The following is a 24840-nucleotide window of genomic DNA, read 5'->3' as shown; positions in this document are numbered from 1 at the left end:
ACAGAATGGGAGAAGATATTTGCAAATGACACTACAGATAAGGGGCTGGTATCCAAGATCTATAAAGAACTTCTCAAACCCTACACCCAAAAAACAAATAATCAACTCAAAAAATGGGCAGAAGACATGAACAGACACTTCTCTAAAGAAGACATACAAATGGCTAACAGACACATGAAAAAATGTTCATCATCATTGGCCATAAGGGAAATTCAAATCAAAACCACATTGAGATACCACGTTACACAGTTAGAATGGCAAAAGTTGACAAGGCAAGAAACAACAAATGTTGGAGAGGTTGTGGAGAAAGGGGAACCCTCTTACACTGTTGGTGGGAATGCAAGCTGGTATAGCCACTTTGGACAACAGTGTGGAGGTTCCTCAAAAAAATTAAAAATAGAGCTACCCTATGACCCAGCAATTGCACTACTGGGTATTTACTCCAAAGACACAGATGTAGTGAAAAGAAGGGCCATATGCACCCCAATGTTCATAGCAGCAATGTTCGCAATAGCCAAACTGTGGAAAGAGCCGAGATGCCCTTCAACAGATGAATGGATAAAGAAGGTGTGGTCCATGTATACAATGGAATATTACTCAGCCATCAGAAAGGATGAATACCCAACTTTTACATCAACATGGATGGGACTGGAGGAGATTATGCTAAGTGAAATAAGTCAAGCAAAGTCAATTATCATATGGTTTCACTTATTCGTGGAACATAAGGAATAGCATGGAGGACATTAGGAGAAGGAAGGGAAAAAGGAAGAGGGGGAATCGGAGGGGGAGACAAACCATGAGAGACTATGGACTCTGAGAAACAAACTTAGAGGGGAGGGGTGTGGGGGGATGCGTTAGCCCAGTGATGGGTATTAAGGGGGGCACGTACTGCATGGAGCACTGGGTGTTATCCGAAAACAATGATGACTCGTGGATCACTGCATCAAAAACTGATGATGTAATGTATGGTGATTAACATAACATAATAAAATAAAAACTAATGATGTATTATATGGTGACTAACGTAACATAATAAAATAAAATGAAATGAAAAAAATGAAAAAAAAACACAGTATAAGAGATTTTTGAGATTTTTGTAGGTGATTTTCTGGATTTTCTAAGAGGAATAGATTTATAAATTCATCATTGTAGACATTTGTATGACCAAAATAACAAGCAATAAAACTGAAAATAAGGTTAGAAAAAATTTTGGATGAAGTATAAAGTACTAATGTTTAAATATATAAAAATATAAATAAAGGAAAGAAGGAGACTGGAAAGAGAGTACTACTTGTCAATAATGGAAAATGCAAATTAAAGTGAAAAAACTGTTCTTTTTATACCTGGTATGCTAGCAAGTTAGTAGGAAAATTGAATGGTCATGTTACTTGTGACATTATTACTTGATTACATTCTTTTGGAAAGCTCTTTGAAATGAGGCCTATCGTTAAGTTTTATTTAGAATTTTTTATGTAAATAATTTTGCACAAAACAGTCATATCATTGGACATATCACCATCGTAAGTATAATAGAAAAATACTGGAAAATGTCATGATGTCCAAAAGTTAACGAAAAGCCAGGAAATCGTGGCAGATCCAGTTTGCGGAGATTTGAGAATTCATTAAAATATCTATGTTATTAATTTGATTTTTAAAATATAAGATTCATAATTGCCTTCTGGTTGTAACTAATGCATGGATATTGTCAAAGTTTAGGATGTCACTGGATAAGTAACACAGTTTCTATTTTAGTATTTATTCTTTTACTAATACCTATTTTTTTCTTTAAAAATGTTTTTTTTAAAAAAATGATTACAGTTTTGGGTGAAAAAGTGATAGATTGCTTAGTACAGTTCAGTCTTAAAGATAAAAAGTAATTTAGATGTTCCAAACCTGAATTACATATTGCCTGCCCATGCTCAGATTCCTTGTCAAAGTCATAGTAATTCTTCCAGTCTTCTAGACTTTAAAACTGATAATCACAACCAAAGCAAAAACAGATATATTGGTCTTTATCAAAATTAACAATGTTTGGGATTTAAAATATACTGTGAAGAAAGAGAACAGTCGACCCACAGAATGGAAGAATGTATTTGCAAATCTTATATCTAATAAGGGTTTAATGTCTGGAATATATAAATGACTTTTACATTTCAGCAATAACGAGTGACCTCCCTCCTCCTGCCTCTGGACAACATGGAAATTGTACTTGCTTTGCTCCTTTCCTTCTCCCAGTATACCTCACCCTCTTCCTTGTCAGTCTGGGCCCAAGAATGGCTTTTGCAAAGAAGGATGGCAAGAAGGGCTGTTCTGCCATTAGTGAGGTAGTGGCCAGAGAATACACAAATCGCTATTCACAAGCAAATCCATGGAGGGGCTGGCCTTCAAGAAGCATGTCCCTTGGGGCACTGAAAGATATCCAGAAATTTGCTGTTAAGGATGGCACCTCCCAATGTGTGCATTGACACCAGGCTCAACAAAGCAGTCAGGGCTAATGGAATAAGGAATGTCTCATGCTGTATCTATATGCTGTTATGCAGAAGACATAAAGAAGATGAAGAACCACCAGAGAAGCTGTATACATTGTTTACATATGTACCTGTCACCAGTTTCAAAAATATGTGGACAGTGTGAATGAGAACTGCTGATTGTCAAATAGTTATAACATTGCTAGATAGATAGATCAAAAAATATAACATGATTTAAAAATACGGAGAGGATTTGAATAGATATTTCTCCAAGGATGATACACAAATGGCCATATTAAGCACATGAAAAGATGCTCAACTTCGTTATTCATTAAGGAAATGAAAATCAAAACCACAGTGGGATACTACTTCAAACCACTAAGATAGTTATAATCAAAAAGTCAGGTAATAACAAGAGTTGGTGAAGATGTAATGAAGTTATAATCCCCATATGCTAGTGGTGGGAATGTTAAATGGTGCAGCTAAGTTGAAAAACAGTTTGGCAGTTCCTCAAGTGGTTAAACAGAGTTACCATATGACCCAGTAATTCTCCTCTTAGGTATATATCCAACAGTATTGAAAACATATTTCCACAAAAAACCTTGTACATGATTGTTCATAGCTGCATTATTCCTAATAACCAAAAGTGGAATTAGCCCAAATGTTTGTTAACTGATGAATGGGTAAAGAAAATGTGGTGTATCGATACAATGCAATATTATTCATCCATATGTGTATCTGTGTATATGTATCTATATATTTATATATTTTGTATATATACATTCTAAGAATGAAATTAAACGTTGAGTAAATAAAAGTTTTATGTCAGACATAAAACTACATAGAGACAAATAAAATTCTCCAACCATTATTCTTTTTAACAGTAATTATTCACAGCATATTCCTTTATCCTCAACAGTGCTTCAGTTGGTTTGTCTAATTAATGAAAAATGGTATTGCCTATTTTATGTTTCATATTCCATATAAGCTAAACTTTTATCAGAATAATAACAAATCTTCTGTTTAAATGGTTTTTTAAAACCTATTTTCTTGTTGGTTGTGCTCTGTTTTCTTGCTGTAGAGTTTTGGGGATCATATATATTATCCATACATTCTTTGAATCTGGGTTTATGTTTATCAGTGGATACTGAAAATTTCTACTTTTACATGACTTCCTGCATTCATGGTAAATTTTGTTTGGCAGCCAGCTTCTCTGCGTGATTTCTCTTCAGTAATTAAATTTAGCATTTCCAGCTGCTGAAAAATTTGTTGGCCTTTTCTGTTCATTTGTGTTTCTTCACCTGTAAAACGTAAGACATCCACCTGGTTTTAATTCTTTTAAAGTGCTATTTTGTAGGATGGACTTGGCAGTTATACGCTGTGGATGGTTCACTTTCTTATTGAATCCTAAATATTAATCTAAAAAAAATCTGACATAGCTATGTGATCGCTCTAAGTGACTTTCTTCTATGAATTTGTAGGGGGCTTAGATTTTTGTTTCTTAGAATGTCAGACTAGATTATTTGTAATGATGTATAATTTCATATACCTGTGTTTGCTAAGTATAGGTATAAGCACTTACCACAGAACTATAAGTTGGGCTAATTACTAAAGGATTTAATGGATCTTTTGTTAATAATCAAATAGAAGAAAATAATCTTACATCTGTAATTCTACAGTACCTTATCTAGGAAATTACTCAATTATATTTATATGTAGGATGTTTATTGATGTAGGTAGTTTTTTAAATTATGTTAATCACCATACATTACATCATTAGTTTTTGATGTAGTGTTCCATGATTCATTGTTTGCGTATAACACCCAGTGCTCCATGCAGAACGTGCCCTCTTTAATACCCATCACCAGGCTAACCCATCCCCCCACCCCCCTCCCCTCTAGAACTCTCAGTTTGTTTCTCAGAGTCCATAGTCTCTCATGGTTTGTCTCCCCTCCAATTCCCCCCTTCATTTTTCCCTTCCTGCTATCTTCTTCTTTTTTTTTTTTTTTTTTAACATATAATGTATGATTTGTTTCAGAGGTACAGGTCTGTGATTCAACAGTCTTACACAATTCACAGTGCTCACCATAGCACATACCCTCCCCAATGTCTATCACCCAGCCACCCCATCCCTCCTACCCCCTCACCACTCCAGCTTAATCTCAGGAAACAAACTGATATAGGTAGTTTTTTGAGAACGTGTTTACTGATACCACTGAGCCACATATCTGTCATTAGAGGGTATCATGTTTATAATTCAGTACCCATTCTCCATTACTGCAGAAAGCACTTTTCATAGGTAATGTAGTTCTGTGTAATAAATTGTGAGCATCCACGTATAGCTTGCTAATTTTAGATGTCTCAAATGGGCATTCTTTATAATATTAATGAGTTCATATATGAACAGCCAATAAAATCCTAGTATAGTCTTCAATTGTGGACTTAACTTCAAATCATAGTATATAAATAGTTAATATTTTCAGGTTCTTTGTTGAGATTATGATTTTATTTATATATCATATACGGTTGACTAGGCAATTTAAGATTCTTTTTTTTATTTTGAAAATGCTTACTATTTTCGTTTATTTTTTATTTATTTATTATTTTTTATTATGTTAATCACCATACATTACATCATTAGTTTTTGATATAGTGTTCCATGATTCATTGTTTGCGTGTAACACCCAGTGCTCCGTTCAGTCCATGCCCTCTTTAATACCTATCACCAGGCTAACTCATCCCCCCACCCCCCTCCCCTATAGAACCCTCAGTTTATTTCTCAGAGTCCATAGTCTCTCTTGGTTCATCTCCCCCTCTGATTTCCCCCCTTCATTCTTCCCTTCCTGCTATCATCTTCTTCTTCTTCTTCTTTTTTTTTAACATATAATGTATTATTTGTTTCAGAGGTACAGGTCTGTGATTCAACATTCTTATTAGCTTAATTCTCCAATTGTATTATACTTTTGTACTCTTTACCTTCTCTTCCATTGTTAAATACAATCTGCTGACATAATAAATTGACATGGCATTAGATAGGGGAGTGGTAACAATAGAAATATTTTTGTTTTAACTGTTAATCATTTTGGGTTGCCTCCCATTTACATGGAATTTTAGACCATAGACTAAAATTCAGTTGATGGAATGTTTCAATTTGAGAATGAAAAATTATACTGAAAGGGAGGTGGAGATTTTAAAAAGTATTTTAAAAATTATTTATTCCTGGGGCGCTGGGTGGCTCAGTCGTTAAGCATCTACCTTTGGCTCGGGTCATGATCCCAGGGTCCTGGGATCGAGCCCCACATTGGGCTCCCTGCTTGGTGGGGAGCCTGCTTCTCCCTCTCCCACTCCCCCTGCTTGTGTTTCCTCTCTCGCTGTGTCTCTGTCTGTCAAATGAATAAATTAAAAAATATATATATTTATTCCTAAAATTCATATGGAACTACAAGTGGCCCTGCATAGCCAAAATAATCTTGAAAGAAAAAACAAAATTGGAAGACTCCTATTTCCTGATTTTAAAATATCCTACAAGGCTATAAGAATTATGATAGTTTTACAATTATAGACATACATGCCATAGAAATAGAATTCTGTTGAGAGTCCAGAGATAAGTCTACACATCTAAGGCCGATTGATTTTTGACAAGGGTGAGAAGACATTTCATTTGGGGAAAAAAAAAAAACAGTCTTTTTAACAAATAGTGCTGAAACAACAGGATATCCACATTCAGAAGAATAAAGTTGACTCCTTCCTTATACCATATAGATATTAACTCAACGTGGATCAATGACCTAAATATTAGAGCTAAACTGTAAATTCTTAGAAGAACACATAAATCGTAAATCTTCTTGTCTTTGGATGTCAATATGACACCCAAAGGATAAGCAACCAAAGAAAAAATGGTAATTGGATGGCATCAAAATTAAAATCTCTGTGCATTGCAAGACATTATCAAGAAAGTGAAGAGCTACCTGGCTGGCTCAGTTGGTAAAGCATGCAACTCTTGACCTTGGGATTGTGAGTCCAAGCCCCAGTTGGGTACAGAAACTACTTAAAAATAAAATCTTTAAGGGGCACCTGGGTGGCTCAGTCGGTTAAGCGTCTGCCTTCAGCTCAGGTCATGATCCCAGAGTCCTGGGATGGAGCCCCACATCGGGCTCTCTGTTCAGCAGGAAGCCTGCTTCTCCCTCTCCCACTCCCCCTCCTTGTGTTCCCTCTCTTGCTGTCTCTGTCAAATAAATAAATAAAATCTTTAAAAAAAAATCTTTAAAAAATACAAAAAAAGTGAAAAGGTAACTTACAGAATGGGAGAAATTATTTGCAAATCTGTATCTCATAAGGGTCTCTTTCCCAGAACATTTTAAAAATTCTTTCAACTCAACAACAACAAAACCAAATGAAAAATGAGCAAAGAACTCAGATTTTCCTCCAAAGAATGGCCAACAAACACATGGAAAGATCTCAACTGCATAATTCATTAGGGAAATGCAAATCAAAATGACAGTTTTTGAGTGAGATGCCACTTTATTTCCACTAGGATGGCTAAAATAAAAAAGATGGTAACAAATGTGGGTGAGAATATGCAAATATTGGAAACCCCATACACTGGGGAATGTAAAATGGTATAGCTGCTGTAGAAACAGTTTAGCAATTCTTTAAAAACCTAAAATAATTACCATATGACTCAGCAGTATCACTCAAGTTATATAGTCTAAGTGACAGTAGTTACTGAAAATAAGTACATGTGCATGCATGTGAGGTTTATTTTGTGTGTTAACCTGAGGGGGCGAAGAGATGCACAGACACCTGGTAAAATATTATTTCTGGGTGTATCTGTGTGGGCATTTCCAGAAGAGATTAGCATCTGAATAAACAGACTGCATAAAAGAAGATTACCTTCATCAGTGCCACTGGGCACCATCCAATCCAATGAAGGCCTGAATAGCTGAGAATGGTGAGGAAGGGTGAATTCACTGTCTCTGCTTGATTGGGACTTCATCTTCTCCTGCCCTTGGACTTTGGTGCTCCTGGTTCTCAGACTTTCAGACTCATATTGGGATTTACCCCTTCAGCCTCCCAACTTCCACTCTAAATTAGACCACCAGGGTTTTTTGGTTCTCCAGCTTTCAGATGGCAGATTCTGGGGCTTCTTGACCTTCATAGCCCCATGAGTGAATTCATTTAATGAGTCTCCTTGTATATATCTTATTGGTTCTGTTCTTTTGGAGAACACTAATATAATCTGTGTTCATAGAAGGAGTATTCACAATAGCCACAAGGTAGAAACAATCAAAAGGTGTATGAATGAATAAAATAGTGCTCTGTACATGCAATGGAATATTATGCAGCCACAAAAAGGAACAGAATACCAATACATGTTATAATGTAGATGAATCTTAAACCTTTATGCTAAGTGGAAGAAGCCAGATCCAAAATTATATCATATAAATCATTCATATGAAATATCCAGAGTCAATAATTCCATAGAGACAGAAGATTGAAGATTGGTGGTTGCCACTGGCTGTAAAATGGGGAATGGGGAGAAACTGCTTGATGGATAAAGGACTGACTTTGGAGTAATGGAAATGTTTTGTAACTAGGTAAATGTGGTGTTGCCCAGCATTGTTAAAGTCAGTGCCACTGAATTGTGTACTTTAAGAAGCTAATTTTATGTGAATTTCACTTTAATAAATTATTTTAAAAAGTAACTTTGAGTATGTGGCACAGTTGAATATATGGAACATTGTAAAAGACTTAAATGTGTTTGTTTCCCTAGGCTGCTAGATACTATAATCCTTTTGGATTAGGAAATTAGGATAAAGAACATGTTGGTGGGAAAATTGAGAGTAGTTTGGAAAATGTTGAGGGTTTGGTTTTGGAGGTACTATAGATTAACACATCTTGTAGCAATTTGGAAGTATAGATTTAGTACTAGATGAGAGATATATGGATATGAGAGCTATGTTTGGATGTTTTTAGCTGATAGATAGTAGTTACTCTACCTGAGTTACAGAGCATACCAGATGAGAGGAATACCAAGACATCTTAACAACTGAGTGTTACTGAATCCTGATTTGTCAAGTACTCAGTTGAACTAATTCATTTACCATTCCATTCATAAATAGGCGTTTAGTAATTCCCATTTATCCTACTAAGTTTCTCTGGAAGGCCTGAATTCCCATACCCCAAATTATTTCATTCATACTTTTTACCCCCTCTTCAAAACCAAATGCCCCATACTACTGAATTGTCAGCTGAGGTCCTTACATCCTATTTATTTGCAGAAATATATCTCATCAGATTGGAATGAATGCTGAATCTGTCCATCATCCAACTAATCAGTATTTATTTGTTCCTTTCCGTTAGAGAGAACCCCACTTCCTTAAGTGGTCAATCTGTTTGGCTGTATTCTGGAGCCCTTCCCCTTTCCCACTTCTCACAAATTTGCTAATTCACTTATCTCTTCTGTTTTCTGAATCAGTCTTCCTTTTCTCCTGGGAAAGCACTGGAGCATGTTTTAATATTTTCCATTGTTAAATAAACTAAAAACAAACTCAGAACTTTCTGTTGACTTTACTATCCTGCCTCCAGTTTTTCTTTTGGTCTAGTCGTCAGTCTTTAAATTAGTTTTTGGCAAACATCATTTCTCTTTTCTCATGGCACTCTGGCTTCATGACAATCAGGCCTCTATCAGCACCACCACCACTCCCCCTTGAAATTTCCTGGAATCACCAGTGACTTCAGTGTAACCAAACCACTCTTCACCTATCTTTGTTTTCATTAATAAACCTTATTTCAATATTTCAAACTGTTGACTGCCCTCTTCCTGTCTTGACTTTTATCAGAATCTTATTCTCTCTTTACTACTCACTTCTGAATTGCCATTCTAGCTTCTTTTCTCTACATGGCCTTTAAATGCTAAAATTTCTTGGGACTTTATCCAAAGCCTTCTCTTATGTGTCTCCATTCCTTTGCTAAGTAATGTAATCTGTTTCCGTAGCTCTTTAGTGCTGTCTTTAGTCTGGTAATTTTGAAACTTATGTCTTTGGTCCAAGTTCCTTTTCTGAGTGCCAGACTTATTTATTTCACCTTATTTTACATATCTACTTGGATTTTTCACAAACATCACAGTACAAAGTAGCCTGAGTTTTAAGAGCATGCACTCTGGATTCAAATAGCCTAGGTTTTGATAGGGACTCTATTACTTTTCAGTTTTTTAACCTTTGTTAAAAAGGTTAAAACTTCTCAGTTCTCAAGTCCCTCATTTGTGAACTGAGGATTATAATGGAATTGTTCTGACAATTAAATGAGATCTGTGTAGAGCACTGAGAACAATGTCTGAGATAGAGTAAACAGTCAATAAATGTGAGACGCTATTATCTTTATTACATCATACTTAATATATTTTAGAAGGACTCTTCATTTTCCTTTACTGCCAGTCTATTGAATCAGAAAGTTAAGAGTCATCCTTTATTTTTTTCCTCCTACTATACATTCATACATCCTGGAAATTCAGTCTTTATAATTTGTCTTGAAATTATGTACTTCTTATATCCTCTGCCTCACCTTAGTTGAGATTACCACCTTTCATCTGGATTACAGCAGTAGCCTCCTATGTTTAATCTTACTCCATTCATATATGTTTTCTACATATCAGTACAAATGATTCTTTTTTTTTTTTTTTTAAAGATTTTATTTATTTATTTGAGAGAGAGAGAACGAGAGACAGAGAGCATGAGAGGGAGGAGGGTCAGAGGGAGAAGCAGACTCCCCGCTGAGCAGGGAGCCCGATGCGGGACTCGATCCCGGGACTCCAGGACCATGACCTGAGCCGAAGGCAGTCGCTTAACCAACTGAGCCACCCAGGCGCCCAGTACAAATGATTCTTAAACATGAACTAGGCCATATTATCTGCTACCTTATACACTTCAATGCTTTTCTGTTGCATGCTTAAAAAAATCCAAAGCACTTAACAGCTTTTGAGGTCCTTCATGATCTGACTCCTGCCTTTTCTTAGTTCATCTTCTACTACTATCCCCAAATCATTTTGTATTAATCACACTAGTCATCTAACTTCCTGATCCCTTTGTTCTGTCAGAGTTTCTACACATTTATTCACTTAAATATCTATTGAGCATTTACTGTGTACAAAGCATTGTTCTGGGCCTGAAAATAAAAGAATTTTCAAAACTGACGTAAATACCTGGTCTCTTAGAACTTACATGCTTTGGAGGGAAAACATTATATAAAAACAGTAAAATTAAGCAAATAATATAGTGTTTAAGGTGGTAGTTCTAGAGACTGTATAGAAAGTGCTCTGGAGAAAAATGAAATGTGGTATGGCCATTTAAAATAGGATGAGAGACCTTCACTGAAAAGACAGTTTAAAGGGGGGTGAAGGAGTGAGTGATGTGGTTCATATATACAATGGAACATTACTCAGCAATCAGAAAGGATGAGTATCTATCATTTATATCGACATGGATGGAACTGGATGATATTATGCTAAGTGAAATAAGTCAGTCACAGAAACACAATTATCATATGTTTTCACTCATATGTGGAACATAAGGAATAGTGCAGAGGACAATAGGGGTGGGGTGGGGGAAACTGAATAGGAAGAAATCAGAGAGGATGACAAACCATATGAGACTCTGACTCTGGGAAACAAACAGAGTTGTGGAAAGGGAGCTGGGTGGGGTGATGGGGTAACTGGGTGATGGGCATTAATGAGGACATGTGATGTGATGAGCACTGGGTATTATACTGAACTAATGAATCATTGGACATTATATCAGAAACCAATGATGTACTATACCTAGTCTAATTGAATTTAAATCAATTAAAAAAGCTTAGATAATGGGGGTGCCTGATGGCTCAGTCAGTTGAGTGTCTGACTCTTGATTTTGGCTCAGGTCATGATCCCAGGTCATGATTCAGCCACACTTAGTGTGGAGTCTGCTTGGGATTTTCTTTTTCTCTCTCTGAAATAAATAAATAAATAAATAAATAAAATCTTAAAAAAAAGTAGAAGAGGGGTGCCTGGGTGGCTCAATTGGTTAAGTGGCTACCTTTGGCTCAGGTGATGATCTCAGAGTCCTGAGATCGAGCCCCACATCGGCTCCTGCTCAGTGGGGTCTGCTTCTCCCTCTCCCTCTGCTGCTTCCCTTGCTTGTGCCGTCTCTCGTGCGCACGCTCTCTCTTTCTCAAATAAATAAAATCTTTTAAAAAATAAAAAAGAGAAAGCTTAGCTAGTTATTTTGTTCTATTATTAGATCTTCATAAACTGGTTCTTGAATACATCAAGTTCTGGTCTCATTGGAAGGTACTATCTGAACTACTGGTTAGCCACAGATCACCAGTTTTCCAAGGAAATGTCTATGATGCAGTCTTTCATTAATATCTTGGCAATTATGTGTGTATATATGTACATATATATACAAATTAAAATATGTATTTAAGGTTTCAGTAACCTGATACGCTACACTATAATAAGTCTTCTAAACATTGTGTGTGTTTTTTTTTAAACATTGTGTTTTTTATGTGAAACAGCTCACATCTGCTGCTTTTGGCTTTTTAATTCAATATTCATTCTTTCTAATACTCTATTTGGCTTTGCATAATCTTTGTATTTCAAATTTAAAATGCTTAAGTTTGGTACTTTTACTATTTTATTATTTTATCTTTGCAAACAATCATACTGTGATTTTAATCTTTTATCATTCATGGGTACAAAACTTCCACCACTGCCAAATGTCTAAAATGTTACCAGAATAACCTTTTAATCTCACAAAACTATGCTTATTATGTACTATAGTAAGTGAGAATGCCATCTTGACAGAATCTCACAAGTGTCTCAAGAGATGGAGATTGGGGTAGATACTGATAATTTTTAGGTATGAGCTGAAGTGATTTACTTTTTTTTTTTTCCCATGACAGGATCTGATTGGGGTCAGATAAAATTTGTCATATAATAGTTTAGGATTTGGGGACAGGGAGGGACAGTCTTGAAGCAAGTTTGTTAGTAAATAGCTGGTTAATAGGTAAGTTCATTGCCCATTGACTAACCCATTGTTCTGAAAAGGGGGTGCCTAACTAAATGAACAATTTATTGTTCAAATACACTGGTTTCTGTATTGATTAAAGAAATGGTTATTTTAGAGAGGGAGAGAGAGAGCAGGGAGAGGGGAAGAGAATATAAAGCAGACTCCATACTGAGCCTGGAGCTTGATGTGAGGCTCCATGCCGTGACTGTGAGATCATGAACTGAGCCGAAACCAAGAGTTGGATACTTAACTGACTGAGCCACCCAGGTGCCCCTAAACAGTAAGGGCTGACACCACACTGACAGAGTGTCAGCTGGGTCCCAGAAAGTGTCAGGGGCTTTGGGGTCTGAACTCAAGTGTTTTTTTAATTTTTAAAAAATTTAAAAATTTGTTTTAAGAGACAGCACAAGCAGTGGGGGAGGGGGCACAGGGAGAGAGAGAATGTTAAGCAGGCTCCCTGCCCAGGGAGGAGCCAAACCAGGGGCTCGATCTAATGACCCTGAGATCATGACCTGACTGAAATCAAGACTGAGACTTTTACCTGTTTAACCAACTGAGCCACTCAGGAGTCCCTGAGGTTATTTTTAAAAATATTTTTGGGTGTAGTTGATACATAATGTTACATTAGTTTCAGGTGCACAACATAGTGATTCAACATTTCTATACATTATGCTGTGCTCACCACAAATGTTAACTATAAGCTGTCACCATATAAGCTATTACAGTATCATTGACTGTATTGTGTATGCTGTACTCTATTCTCATGACTTGTTCATTCTATAACTGGAAGCCTGTATCACCCCCTCCCCTTCCCCCATTTTGCCAGTCACCCCATCTCCCTCCCCTCGCAGCCATCAGTTCTCTGTATTTATGGGTCTGATTTTGCTTTTTTCTTCATTTCTTCATTTGTTTTTTTAGATTCACATATAAGTGAAATCATATGGTATTTGACTTTTTCTTTCTGACTTATTTCATTTAGAATAATATTCTCTAGGTCCATCCATGTTGTCACAGATAGCAGGATCTCTTTGTTATGACTGCATAACGTTACTCTACGTGTGTGTACACCTCCACAGATCTTTATTTATTTATTTTTGAAGATTTTATTTGAGAGAGAGCATGAGAGAGAGAGAGAGAGCACAAGCAATGGGGAGGGCCTGAGGGAGAGGGAGAAGCAGACTCTCCGCTGTGCAGGGAGCCCGATGCGGGGCTCTATCACAGGACCCTGGGATCATGACCTGAGCTGAAGGCAGATGCTTAACCGACTGAGCCACCCAGGTGCCCACAGAGCTTTATTTATTTATAGATGGAAACTTAGGTTATTTCCCTATCTTGGCTCTGTAAATAATGCTACAGTAAACAATAGGGATAAACATATCCTTTTGAATTAGTGATTTTGTTTTCTTTGGGTGAACAATAGTAGAATTGCTGGATTGTATGGTAGCTGTAGTTTTAATTTTTTGAGGAACCTCCATACGCTTTTCCACAGTAGCTGTACCAATTTATATTCCCACCAACAGTGCCTGAGGTTTCCTTTTTCTTCCTATTTTTGTCAACACTTGTTTAGTTCTTACCTTTTTGATTTTAGCTATTCTGCTAGGTGTAAGGGGATATCTCATTGTGATTTTGATTTGTATTTTCCTGATGATTAGTGATGTTGAGCATTGTTTCGTGTGTCTTTTGGCCATCTGTATGTCTTCTTTGGAAAAATGTCTATTCAGGTCTTCTGCCCATTTTTACTCAGATTTTTTTTTTTTTTTTGTATTGCGTTGTGTAAGTTCTTTATATAGTTTGGATATTAACCCCTTATCGGACATATCTTCTGCCTTTCAGAAGGTTGCCTTTTTGTTTTATTGATGATTTCCTTAGCTGTGTGAAAGCTTCTTATTTTGGTGTAATCCCATAGTTTGTTTTTGTTTCCCTTGTCTTTGGAAACCTATCTAGAAAAATGTTGCTAAAACCAATGTGAAAGAAAAGAACCACCTGTGTTCTTTCCTAGGAGTTTTATGGTTTCAGGTCTTACATGTAGGTCTTTAATTCATTTTGAGTTTATTTTTGTGTATGATGTAAGATAATTGTCCAGTTTCATTCTTTTGCACGTGGCTGTCCAGTTTTCCCAACACCATTTATTGAAGAGACTGTCTTTTCCCCATTGTATATTCTTGCCTCCTTTGTCATAGATTAATTGACCATATAAGCATGGGTTTATTTCTGCACTCTCTCTTCTGCGCCATAGATCTGTGTGTCTCTTTGTGCCAGTACCATACTGTTTTGATTACTACAGCTTTGTAGCATATACTGAAATCTGGGATTATGATACCTCCAGCTTTGCTGTTCTTTCTCGAGATTGCTTTGGCTCTTTGGGATCTTTTGTGGTACCATACAAATCTTAGTATTATTTGTTCTAGTTCTGTGAAAAATGCTTATTAGTATTTTGATAAGGATTCATTGACTCCGTAGATTGCGTTGAGTAGTACAGACATTTTAGCAGTGTTAATTCTTCCAATCCATGAGCATGGAGTATCTTTTTCCATTTGTGTCACCTTGATTTCTTTCATTGGTGTTTTAGTTTTTGGAGTACAGGTCTTCCACCTCCTTAGTTAGGTTTATTCCTAGGAGTTTTATTCTTTTTGGTGCAATTGTAAATGGGATTGTTTTCTTAATTTTTCTTCCTGCTACTTTGTTATTAGTGTATAGAAATGCTACCGATTTCTGGGTATTAATTTTGTATGCTGCAACTTCACTGAATTCATTTATTGAATAGTTCCATTAGTTTTTTGGAGGAGTCTTTAGGTTTTATATATATATAGTATCATGCCATCTGCAAAGAGTGACAGTTTAACTTCTTCCTTAGGGGTATGAATGCCTCTTCTTTCTTTTTGTTGTCTGATTGCGGTGGCTATGACTTCTAGTACTACGTTGAATGAAAGTGGTGAGAGAGGACATCCTTTTCTTGTTCCTGATCTTAGAGGAAAGCTCTTAGTTTTTCACCATCGAGTGTTATGTCAGTTGTGGGTTTTTCATTATATGGCCTTTATTATGTTGAGTTATTTCTCTCTGAAAACACTTTGTTGAGAGTTTTTATTGTGAATGAATGTTGAATTTTGTCACATGCTTTTTCTAAATCTACTGAGATTATCATATTTTTATTTTTCATTTTTTAATGTGCTGTTTCATGTTGATTGATTTGCCAGCATTGAGCCATATTTGCATCCCTGGAATATATTCCACCTGATTGTGGTGAATGATTTTTTTAAATGTATTGTTGCATGGATTTTGCTAATATTTCCTTGAGGTATTTTTGCATCTATGTTCATCAGGGGTATTGGTCTGTAATTTTCTTTTTTTGTGGTGTCTTTGTTTTGGACTGGACTCACAGAATGTATTTGGAAGATTCACTTTCTCTTCTATTTTTTTTTTTTTAAGATTTCATTTATTTATTTGACAGAGGAAGCACGAGCAGGGGGAGTGGGAGAGGGAGAAGCAGGCTCCCCACCGAGGAGGGAACCCGATGTGGGACTCGATCCCAGGACTCTGGGATCATGACCTGAGCCAAAGGCAGTTGCTTAACCATCTGAGCCACCCAGGCGCCCGCTTTCCTCTTCTATTTTCATAGTAGTTTGAGGAGAATAGTTATTAACTCTTCTTTAAATATTTGGTAGAATGAACCTACGAATCTGGTCTTGGACTTTTATTTTTTGGTAGTGTTTTGATAACCTGTTTAATTTTGTTACCAGTAAATGGTCTGTTCAGATTTTTTATTTCTTTTTGATTCAGTATTGCAGGACTGTATGTTTCTAGGAATTTATTCATTTCTTCTAGGCTTTTCAAGTTGTTGCAATATCATTTTTCATAATATTCTTTTATAATTATTTGTATTTCTGTGGTGTCAGTTTATCTCTATTTCTGATTTTATTTATTTGGGTCCTTTCTCTTTTTTTCTTGATGAGTTTGGCTAAAGGCTTATGAATTTTGTTTTTCCTTTCAAAGAACCAACTCTGGTTTCATGAATCTTTTCTATGGTTTTTTTAGTTTGTATGTCACTTATTTCTGCTCTGATCTTTTTATTTCCTTCTTTCTTTTTGCCTTGGGTTTGTTAGTTTTCTAATTCCTTTAGATGTAAGTTTATATTGTTTATTTGAGCTTTTTTGAGGTAGGCCTGTATCGCTACATACTGCCCTCTTAGAACTGCTTTCCTGTGTCCCAAGGATTTTGGACTTTGTATTTTCATTTTTTTTTTTTGTTTCCATGGATTTTTTTATTTCTTCATTGACCCATTTATTGTTTAGTCACATGTTGTTTAGCATACGTGTGTTCATGTTTTTTCTAATTCTTTCCTGTGATTGATTTCTAGTTTCATACTGTTGTGGTTGGAAAAGATGCATGGTATCATTTCAGTCTTACTAAATTTATGGAGGCTCATTTTGTGATCTTTGCTGGACAATATTCCATGTGCATTTGAAAAGAATGTGTATTCTGTTATTTTTGAATGGAATGTTGTATATCTATTTGTTCTGTCCATCTGCTCTAATGTGTCCTTCAAAGACACTGTTTCCTTATTGATTTGCTGCCTGGATGATCTATCCATTGATGTTAAAGTGCCTTACTATTGTTGTGTTACCATCAGTTTCTCCCTTATGTCAGGTAATATTTGCTTTATGTATTTAGGTGCTTCAATATTGGGTGCATAGATATTTGCAATTGTTATATTCTCTTGTTGGATTTATCCTTTTATCATGATGTAATGCTCTTCTTTGTGTGTTGTTACAGTGTTTGTTTTAAAGTCTATTTTATCTGACATAATCATTGCAAAGACAAAATTTGAAAAACAGTTTCTTTGACTCCTTTACTTGTTGTATCATTCTCTTTCTCTTTTTTTGGTGATTTTTATGAACTTCTGAGATGTTCTTCATAGGAAAAATTGTGAGGAATGTTTCCTCTTGGAAGTAGGACCACAAAATGGAACGTGCCAATTTTTTTCTCTACCCATATAGCAAACAGTGCTCCTTATAGACAGTGACTAAGAAATCATTGATCATGGTTCTTTATAGTGTTATTAGCATCACATCAACAAAGTTTTATGATTTTATTATATAGAACTTTGGTATTAATTGTATGTTTTTTCTTTGATGACTTTTCTATGCCATAATTTTTCTGTGTATTTTCCCCTGATTTTCTGTATGAAGTAGTATATGGTAAAGGACCTGTCTTCTACTTATTAAGCAGGAATGTTTTTGATTTTGCTGTTGTATAGTTTGGTAATGTTCTTTGAGGCTTTTTGCATATGGTAGTTTCTCTTTAATACATGTCTTCACCAGTAGAATTGTTATCATAAGGATTTTTTTTTTGGCAGTAAATATTTTGCTATATTCAAGATTTTTTTTATTCCTTTTGTCTTGCCCATTACTGTAAAATTTAGTTCTCAAATGGCAATTATGGTATTTTCTGAAGAGGGAATGTAATATACAAACATTACTTCTGAAGAGGAACTTACGAAGTTTTACCTTACACTAGATTTTGATTGGAAGAATGTTTGATGGGACTTCAGACTTTTAGCGTTTTTTAAACTGAAACAGTTGTGATCATATTTCCATTTATTCCTGTAATATAATCCTCAGCATGTTAGTGTATCTGGACTGTCTTAAGAACTTCAGAGTTCATAGCCATTGTTCTTACAGGATTACTTATAAGGTCTGGCACTTACTGTGTTCCCAAGCCTTGAGGATGGGGATAATAACTATTATTTATTGCATGTTTATTATGTGTCAAGCACTGTTCTAAGCATTTTTCATACAATAATTCATTTATTCCTCACAATAACCTGTGAGCCAGTAAGCACTATTTATTATCCCCATTTTATACACGAAAAAGACAAAAGCCTTGTTAATAAATTGCCCCGTGATTTCAACCCTAAGCTCTAAGTTCTGCCCTTTTAACCACTAGCAGTTTGCCTCTCCTTGAGTCATACAAAATAAGTTGAATGAAAAATTATTTCTCTTTCTTAATGATAAAAAATAGACTAGATAAAGTATCATTGTAGAATGGTGGACTTTGTTAATGAGTACGTTTCTAAACTTTGTTAACATGAATTGGTAAACTTTGGCATTAGTTGAGAAGAGACTGATTGTGATGTGGAGCCATTTTGAAGACCTTCTATTGATAGTGTCACATCTGTTCCTATACTTGTTACATTGCACATAAATTTTTACTTTGGCTCATTGATGTCCCCAATACTATTACTCTAGTAGAGTTTAATAGTATAAGTTACATAGAATGTGTTTAAAAACAGTTTTTACAAATGCTGAACATATATGAAGTACCTTTATAGTTACTAATTCTTCCATATTCTCTTGAAGATAGTGAATCTTACTAAACTTGACATTTTGCTTTGACCTACCAGCGAGTGCTGCTTTTAGTGCAGTTCTTGAAGTTATATTTTGACTGAAAAATTTAACTTCTTCGATTTTACTTTCTACTTTGGTATGTTTGCTGTGCTATAAATGCTGTGCTATAAATGCTATAAAGTGCTATAAATAAATAAAGCCATGATTTAACCACAAACTGGCCTCTTTGTGGATATAAATATATATTATCACCAACCTCTAGTTAGTGAGATGTTTAAATAAGGCAGTTGCCTTCTCGTTGGGAATTACACTGAAACATTCAACTTTTTCTTTTTCCTTATGGCTTCTATTTTACAACTAGAAGTTATTTGTGAGATAATTCTTTGAAATTAGTGGTCAGTCTGTGGTCATGAAGTCCCTTTTTAGCTCTCAGTTTTGGAGATAGAAGTATAAATATAAACTTAGCCTTAGTAATAGCATATGTTAGCCAACTAAGCTGACATTGAATTAAGCAGTCTTAAAAATGTAGCTCTAGTAAACAAGGGCCTCTTTTTCTTCTAATTAATGAGTATACATCTTCCCCTCACATTATTGGTACATGAAGATAGATTACCATAGAAAATAAAATATTCGTTCTTCTTCGCCTTGTTTAGGGTCAACGTAATGAAAGTAATATATAAAGATTAGCTCTAATTGTCTGAAAAAGAGAGAAGTAGGAAATTGGTTAGATCTTTTTGACTTGTATTTACTACCTGTTATCAAAAGCGGTGCTTAGTGGCCTTTGCTGATTTCAAAAAAAAAAAAAAAAGCTGGGCTAGACTATAGCTTTTTCCGCGAATGGGGAATGTTCTTAATATATGTCTTCATAATTTTAAAATAAACTTTCTTTTTTAACTCTATTTTTGAGGATTGTTTCCCCCCATTTCTTAGTCCAGATTTATTATCTTCATCTTCATCATTTGTATGTCAAACTGTGATTTCTCTTCTGATTGCCAGACCCACATATAGAACTATCTACTCTTTACCTCCACTTGAAATTTCTTATAAACATCCCCATTTTTCTTGGAGAATTTCCAAAACTGAAATTCTTCCCAGGCATCTGCTCCTCCTTTTTTACCCATCTGAGTAAATATCAGCTCCATGTGCTTACTTTGTCACATGAGTCAACCATCACTCATTTTTTTCTTACCCCAACATTTCATATCTATCATCAAGTTCTGTTTATTTTACCTCTAAATATATGTTATCAGTACTTTTATTTCTGAAGTATCACATCTGTAGTCCAAAACACCTGAAGTAGTAATCTCTTATCAGGTCTTTTTTTATGCCACCAGTGTTTCCTTCATTTTCTACAGAATCGCCAGAGTGGTCATTCTGAAACATTAGAATGTTTGCCCTGATCATGCATAAAACCATCCAGTGCCTTCCCGTTGCACTTATGAGTAAACTTACTATCCATCTGATCCACAAAACTGTATAATCTGTCCCTTACCTATCATTCCCACATCATATCAGTACTGTACTGTTTTTATCTTCTTCTGTGTCACAAAACCTTTTCTTTAATCCTCACTTCTTTTTTTTTCTTTTTAAAGATTTTGTTTATTTAGAAAGAGTGTGCAAGTGGGGAAAGGGGCAGAGGGAGAGGGAGAGATAGAATCTCAAAGCAGATTCTGCATTGAGCACAGAGCCTGGCGCGGGGCTCAGTCTCACAGACCTGAGATCGTGACCTGAGCTGAAACCAAGAGTCAGATGCTTAAACGACTGAGCCACCCAGGCGCCCTTATTCATCCTGACTTCTACTCATCTTTCAGATTTACCTTTAAATGTCACTTTTACACAAAAGCCTTCTTTGCTGTCAGCCTCTACCCACACCAACCATCTAATGTGAGTCTAAATTATGTTTTTGTTATAATTTCTCACAGTATATACTAATTGTTTGCAATTATATATTTACTTGTGTGATTATTTGTTTCTTACTGATTATGTGCTTCCTGAAGGTACATATCTATCTATCTATCTATCTAGTACCTGGCACATTGCCTTATACGTAGTAGGTGCTTAGTAAATAGTTACTCAATAAATGAATGCTCATTATAACCTACACATTTGGTTTCTTTTTCTTTTTTCTGGTTAAAAGTGGGAAATCTGGTTTCTGTGGAAACATAAAGTAGATTAAATTCAGTGAGAAAGGCCAGTGCAGGAATATGTTCTACCTATTACCAGCAAAAGTGATAGGTTATAATACCTCAAATTACTATGATTGGTGGCATTTAAATTACAGTTTTGAGTTCCTCAGTCCAAAAAGTGCTTATTGTGCTTGAAATGAAGTAATAGGCAATTTGAACTATAAAATACAGGTCAGCATACTTCATATTTAAAAATTGCAAGGAATGTTGTTGGCTGTATTCTTTGAATTTCTCTTTGGGGTTTAAGGGTAACCTAAGTTTGACACTATGTTAACAGTCTTATAGCAGGAACATGGCCTTAGAAAACAGGTTCAGATTCTAGGCTCCCCAATCTATTAATTGGAAAGTCTTGGGAAAAATTCAGTGAGTCTCTCTGAGTCTTCTTTTCTTTCTGTAAAATGGATATAATGAAACCTTAATAAATAGTGTATTGTGGAGATTAAGATTTTATATTTTGGGTTTTTAATGTAATTTTATAATATAAATATTATTTTACATATAAATGTACTTATATATTTATACAAACATAAAAACTTAATACATATTATATACATAAATATATATTATTTAAATAAGATATCTATAAATATAAATTTATATATAATGTATACAAATATAAACTTAAATATATTTAATATATTCAGATATTTATATACATTTTAAATTTTATTATGTTTTTATATTTATATATTATATATAAATTTATTGAAAATCTATTATTTACACAAAACATAAAATATTTTTTTTCTATATTTTTCAAGTTTTATTTACTTGAGAGAGAGAGAGAGAGCATGAGAGGGGGAGGGTCAGAGGGAGAAGCAGACTCCCCACTGAGCAGGGAGCCTGATGTGGGACTCCAACCCAGGACTCCAGGATCATGACCTGAGCCGAAGGCAGTTGCCCAACCAACTGAGCCACCCAGGTGCCCCAAAACATAAAATATTTTTATATAAGGATAATTTTATATAATTTTATAATGTGGTTAAAATAGTTATATTCATCAGCTATTTGAATTTGGATTAGTTTGTGTTTCAAATAATCTTTGTGTTGTGTAGATTTTAATTTAAATTAAGAAACTCAAACTTATAGAATTTCTTTTTTTTTTTTTTTTTTTAAAGATTTTATTTATTTATTTAATTGACAGAGAGAGAGACAGCGAGAGAGGGAACACAAGCAGGGGGAGTGGGAGAGGGAGAAGCAGGCTCTCCGCTGAGCAGGGAGCCTGATGCGGGGCTCGATCCCAGGACCCTGAGATCATGACCTGAGCCGAAGGCAGTCGCTTAACCGACTGAGCCACCCAGGCGCCCCTCAAACTTATAGAATTTCTGATACTAATTTCTGATACTGTACCTTTTTGTGTGTGTGTGTTTTTCCTTTCTGTTATGAAATGCTGGTTTAGAATACAGATAGGAAATACATTTCCTTGCAAGAACTATTATTCAAGTGATATTGTTGATACTCTTTCTGAAAATGAGTTTCCTAGTATTATATTTTCTAAAATATGTTTTACTAAAAGCTATTAAAGGATGAAAGAGTTGAAATAGTATATGTGATATCATAGTTAATAGCATCTGATTAATGATATTCTTTTACTTGAACTCAAACTGTTAGAGATAACTATATAAACAAATTGAAACTTCAGGTGATTTACCAGTTCTGAATGTTGATACTATTTTCTTTGTATTTAGAATGATTAATTAAGTCTTTTTGTTTAAGTCATGGAAACCATTTCAGCTGACTGTATACCATAACTGCAGACCATATATTTGTCTCGTGATTTCTTCCATCAAAGCATGAAGAAGTGAATTATTGAAAAGATAAAAATAAATTTGTTTGCTTTCTGTCAGAGTTCATATCCACAGCCAACCTTGATAGAAGACCAGAATGATTTAGACAAGTTTGCTTTGGAGATTCATAACATATGCTTGCTGGACAGAATTGAGTTATCTCTGCTCTGGAGAGTAAGTTATTGTAGCAGGAGCTGACAGAGATGAAGATAACTGAGGGAAATTCAATTACCTTTTAGTGTTTTCTTTCTAATAGGATTCTTAATGTGAAAAAGATCCTTAGATGATGCGCCTCTGTTACTTGTGAGATCTGCCTTGATACCTGTTTCCAGAATACCATGAACTTTTCAGTTTCAGGCCTTCAATAAGTATGAAATAGGCAGCTCACTGTTAAGGAGTAGTTTTGATTGAAACATTTTATTTTTACTTAATGTCATTGGTGATCTTTATAATCATTGACTACTCTCTCTGGTTTTCTTTAACAGAGTGTATAATATTTTGTATGAGATTATTATTTAATATGTTGGGAGCTTTTTTCCCCCCTCCCTCTCAATTGACCTTTTTGGGAGTGTGTTGTAGCTTCTCAGTGGTGATGTATTGATATTTTTCTGTCTTGATTATCATGGACTGAGTCTTGGAACCTTGTTTAAGTGCTGTTAGAATTCTCAAGCTTCTATTTTCACTCTGCTCTGTCATTCTGCCAACCTTTTTGCTTGAATGGTGTCTTTACTTTCTCACCCTCTGACACTTTCAGTGTCTTGCGGCATGGCTTCTCTCCTTTCATCTCCAATCCTAGAACAAATTAAAAATGTTCTCTTGCATATCGTTAATGATCTAATTATGCTGCCTAGCGGCTGTTTTTTAGTTTTCATCCTTCTTGATCTCTGTATAATTTGACATTGATGACCAACCCTTACATTTTGAAATTCTTTTTTTGTTTGACTTTCTTACCTCATGTTTGTCTGATCAGCTTTTTACTTCCATGGTTCTTCTAGTTTCATTTTTTTCTCCATTTCTTAATTCTATTCCAAAAGTATAGGTCTTTTGCAAGAATACCTCTTGGTACTTTTAACTTTGTGCTCTTTTAGCAATCTCATATAATATTAGTATTATCTAAAACCTCTATAGAGAAGACATTAAATATTTAAAAAAATTTTATGTTTAATATTTTTTGTAGGTAATTTAAAATGAAAAAATAATGAGAAGGAGCACAGTGAAAAGTCCTTCTCTAATCATCTCCTCATCCTTCTAGGAAACCATTGCTAGTTTCTTGTGAATCCTCTGAATTTCTTCATGCACATATATAAATAGGAATGTATGTTCTTATCCCCTTCCCTTATACAAATGCTAACATATTTGTAATGTTCTCTATTTTGGTTTTTAAACTTAATATTATTTTGGGGAATTTTTTTCACTCCTATTAACAACATATGTCTGTTTTCTAACAGTGTGTTACCAAACATTTAGACTTCTGTCATTTTCATAGATTGTCCATAGTGGTTGATAGTTTTAATTTTTATTTCTTCCTGATGTTTTAACTTACATTTCTGCTTTTTATGAATGAGGTTGATTATTTTATAGCCAAATGTCTTTCTGAGAACATATCCTTCACCTGTTCTGTTGGATTGTTTTTCTTTTCTTACTAATTTGTAGAAGTTCTACAAATATTAAGGTATCAACTGTTTTGCAGATATTTTTACCAATTTGTTGACTTATGAATGATGGATTTTTTTGTTGTTGTTGTCCTGTAGAAGGTATTAAAACAATGTTTCTGTTGTGGATTTGTGAATATTTTCTTTTATGACTTCTGAATTTTTTGATGGGTAGTTGAAAAGGTCTACCATGCATAGATTAAAAAGGAATTTCTTTATGTTTCTGTTAGTATTTGTACAGTTTTATTGTTTTACATTTAAATATTTTATTTATTTGTAATTTATCTTAGGATAAACCATGATATGAATGTAACTTAATTTATTTTATGTGACAACATAGTTTTCCCTATGTCATCTACT

At 34.9% G+C, this 24840-nt stretch overlaps 1 protein-coding gene across 6 annotated transcripts in view; it reads left to right on the top strand.

Moving 5' to 3' along the window:
- Positions 1–24840, top strand: part of LRBA (LPS responsive beige-like anchor protein) — a 758742-nt gene that overhangs the window by 337495 nt on the left and 396407 nt on the right. The window lies entirely within an intron of this gene.

This window comes from Phoca vitulina, unplaced genomic scaffold, assembly GCF_004348235.1.
Source record: "Phoca vitulina isolate PV1807 unplaced genomic scaffold, GSC_HSeal_1.0 scaffold14, whole genome shotgun sequence".
NCBI lineage: Eukaryota > Metazoa > Chordata > Mammalia > Carnivora > Phocidae > Phoca > Phoca vitulina.
This window is presented reverse-complemented; position numbering and strand designations above follow the sequence as displayed.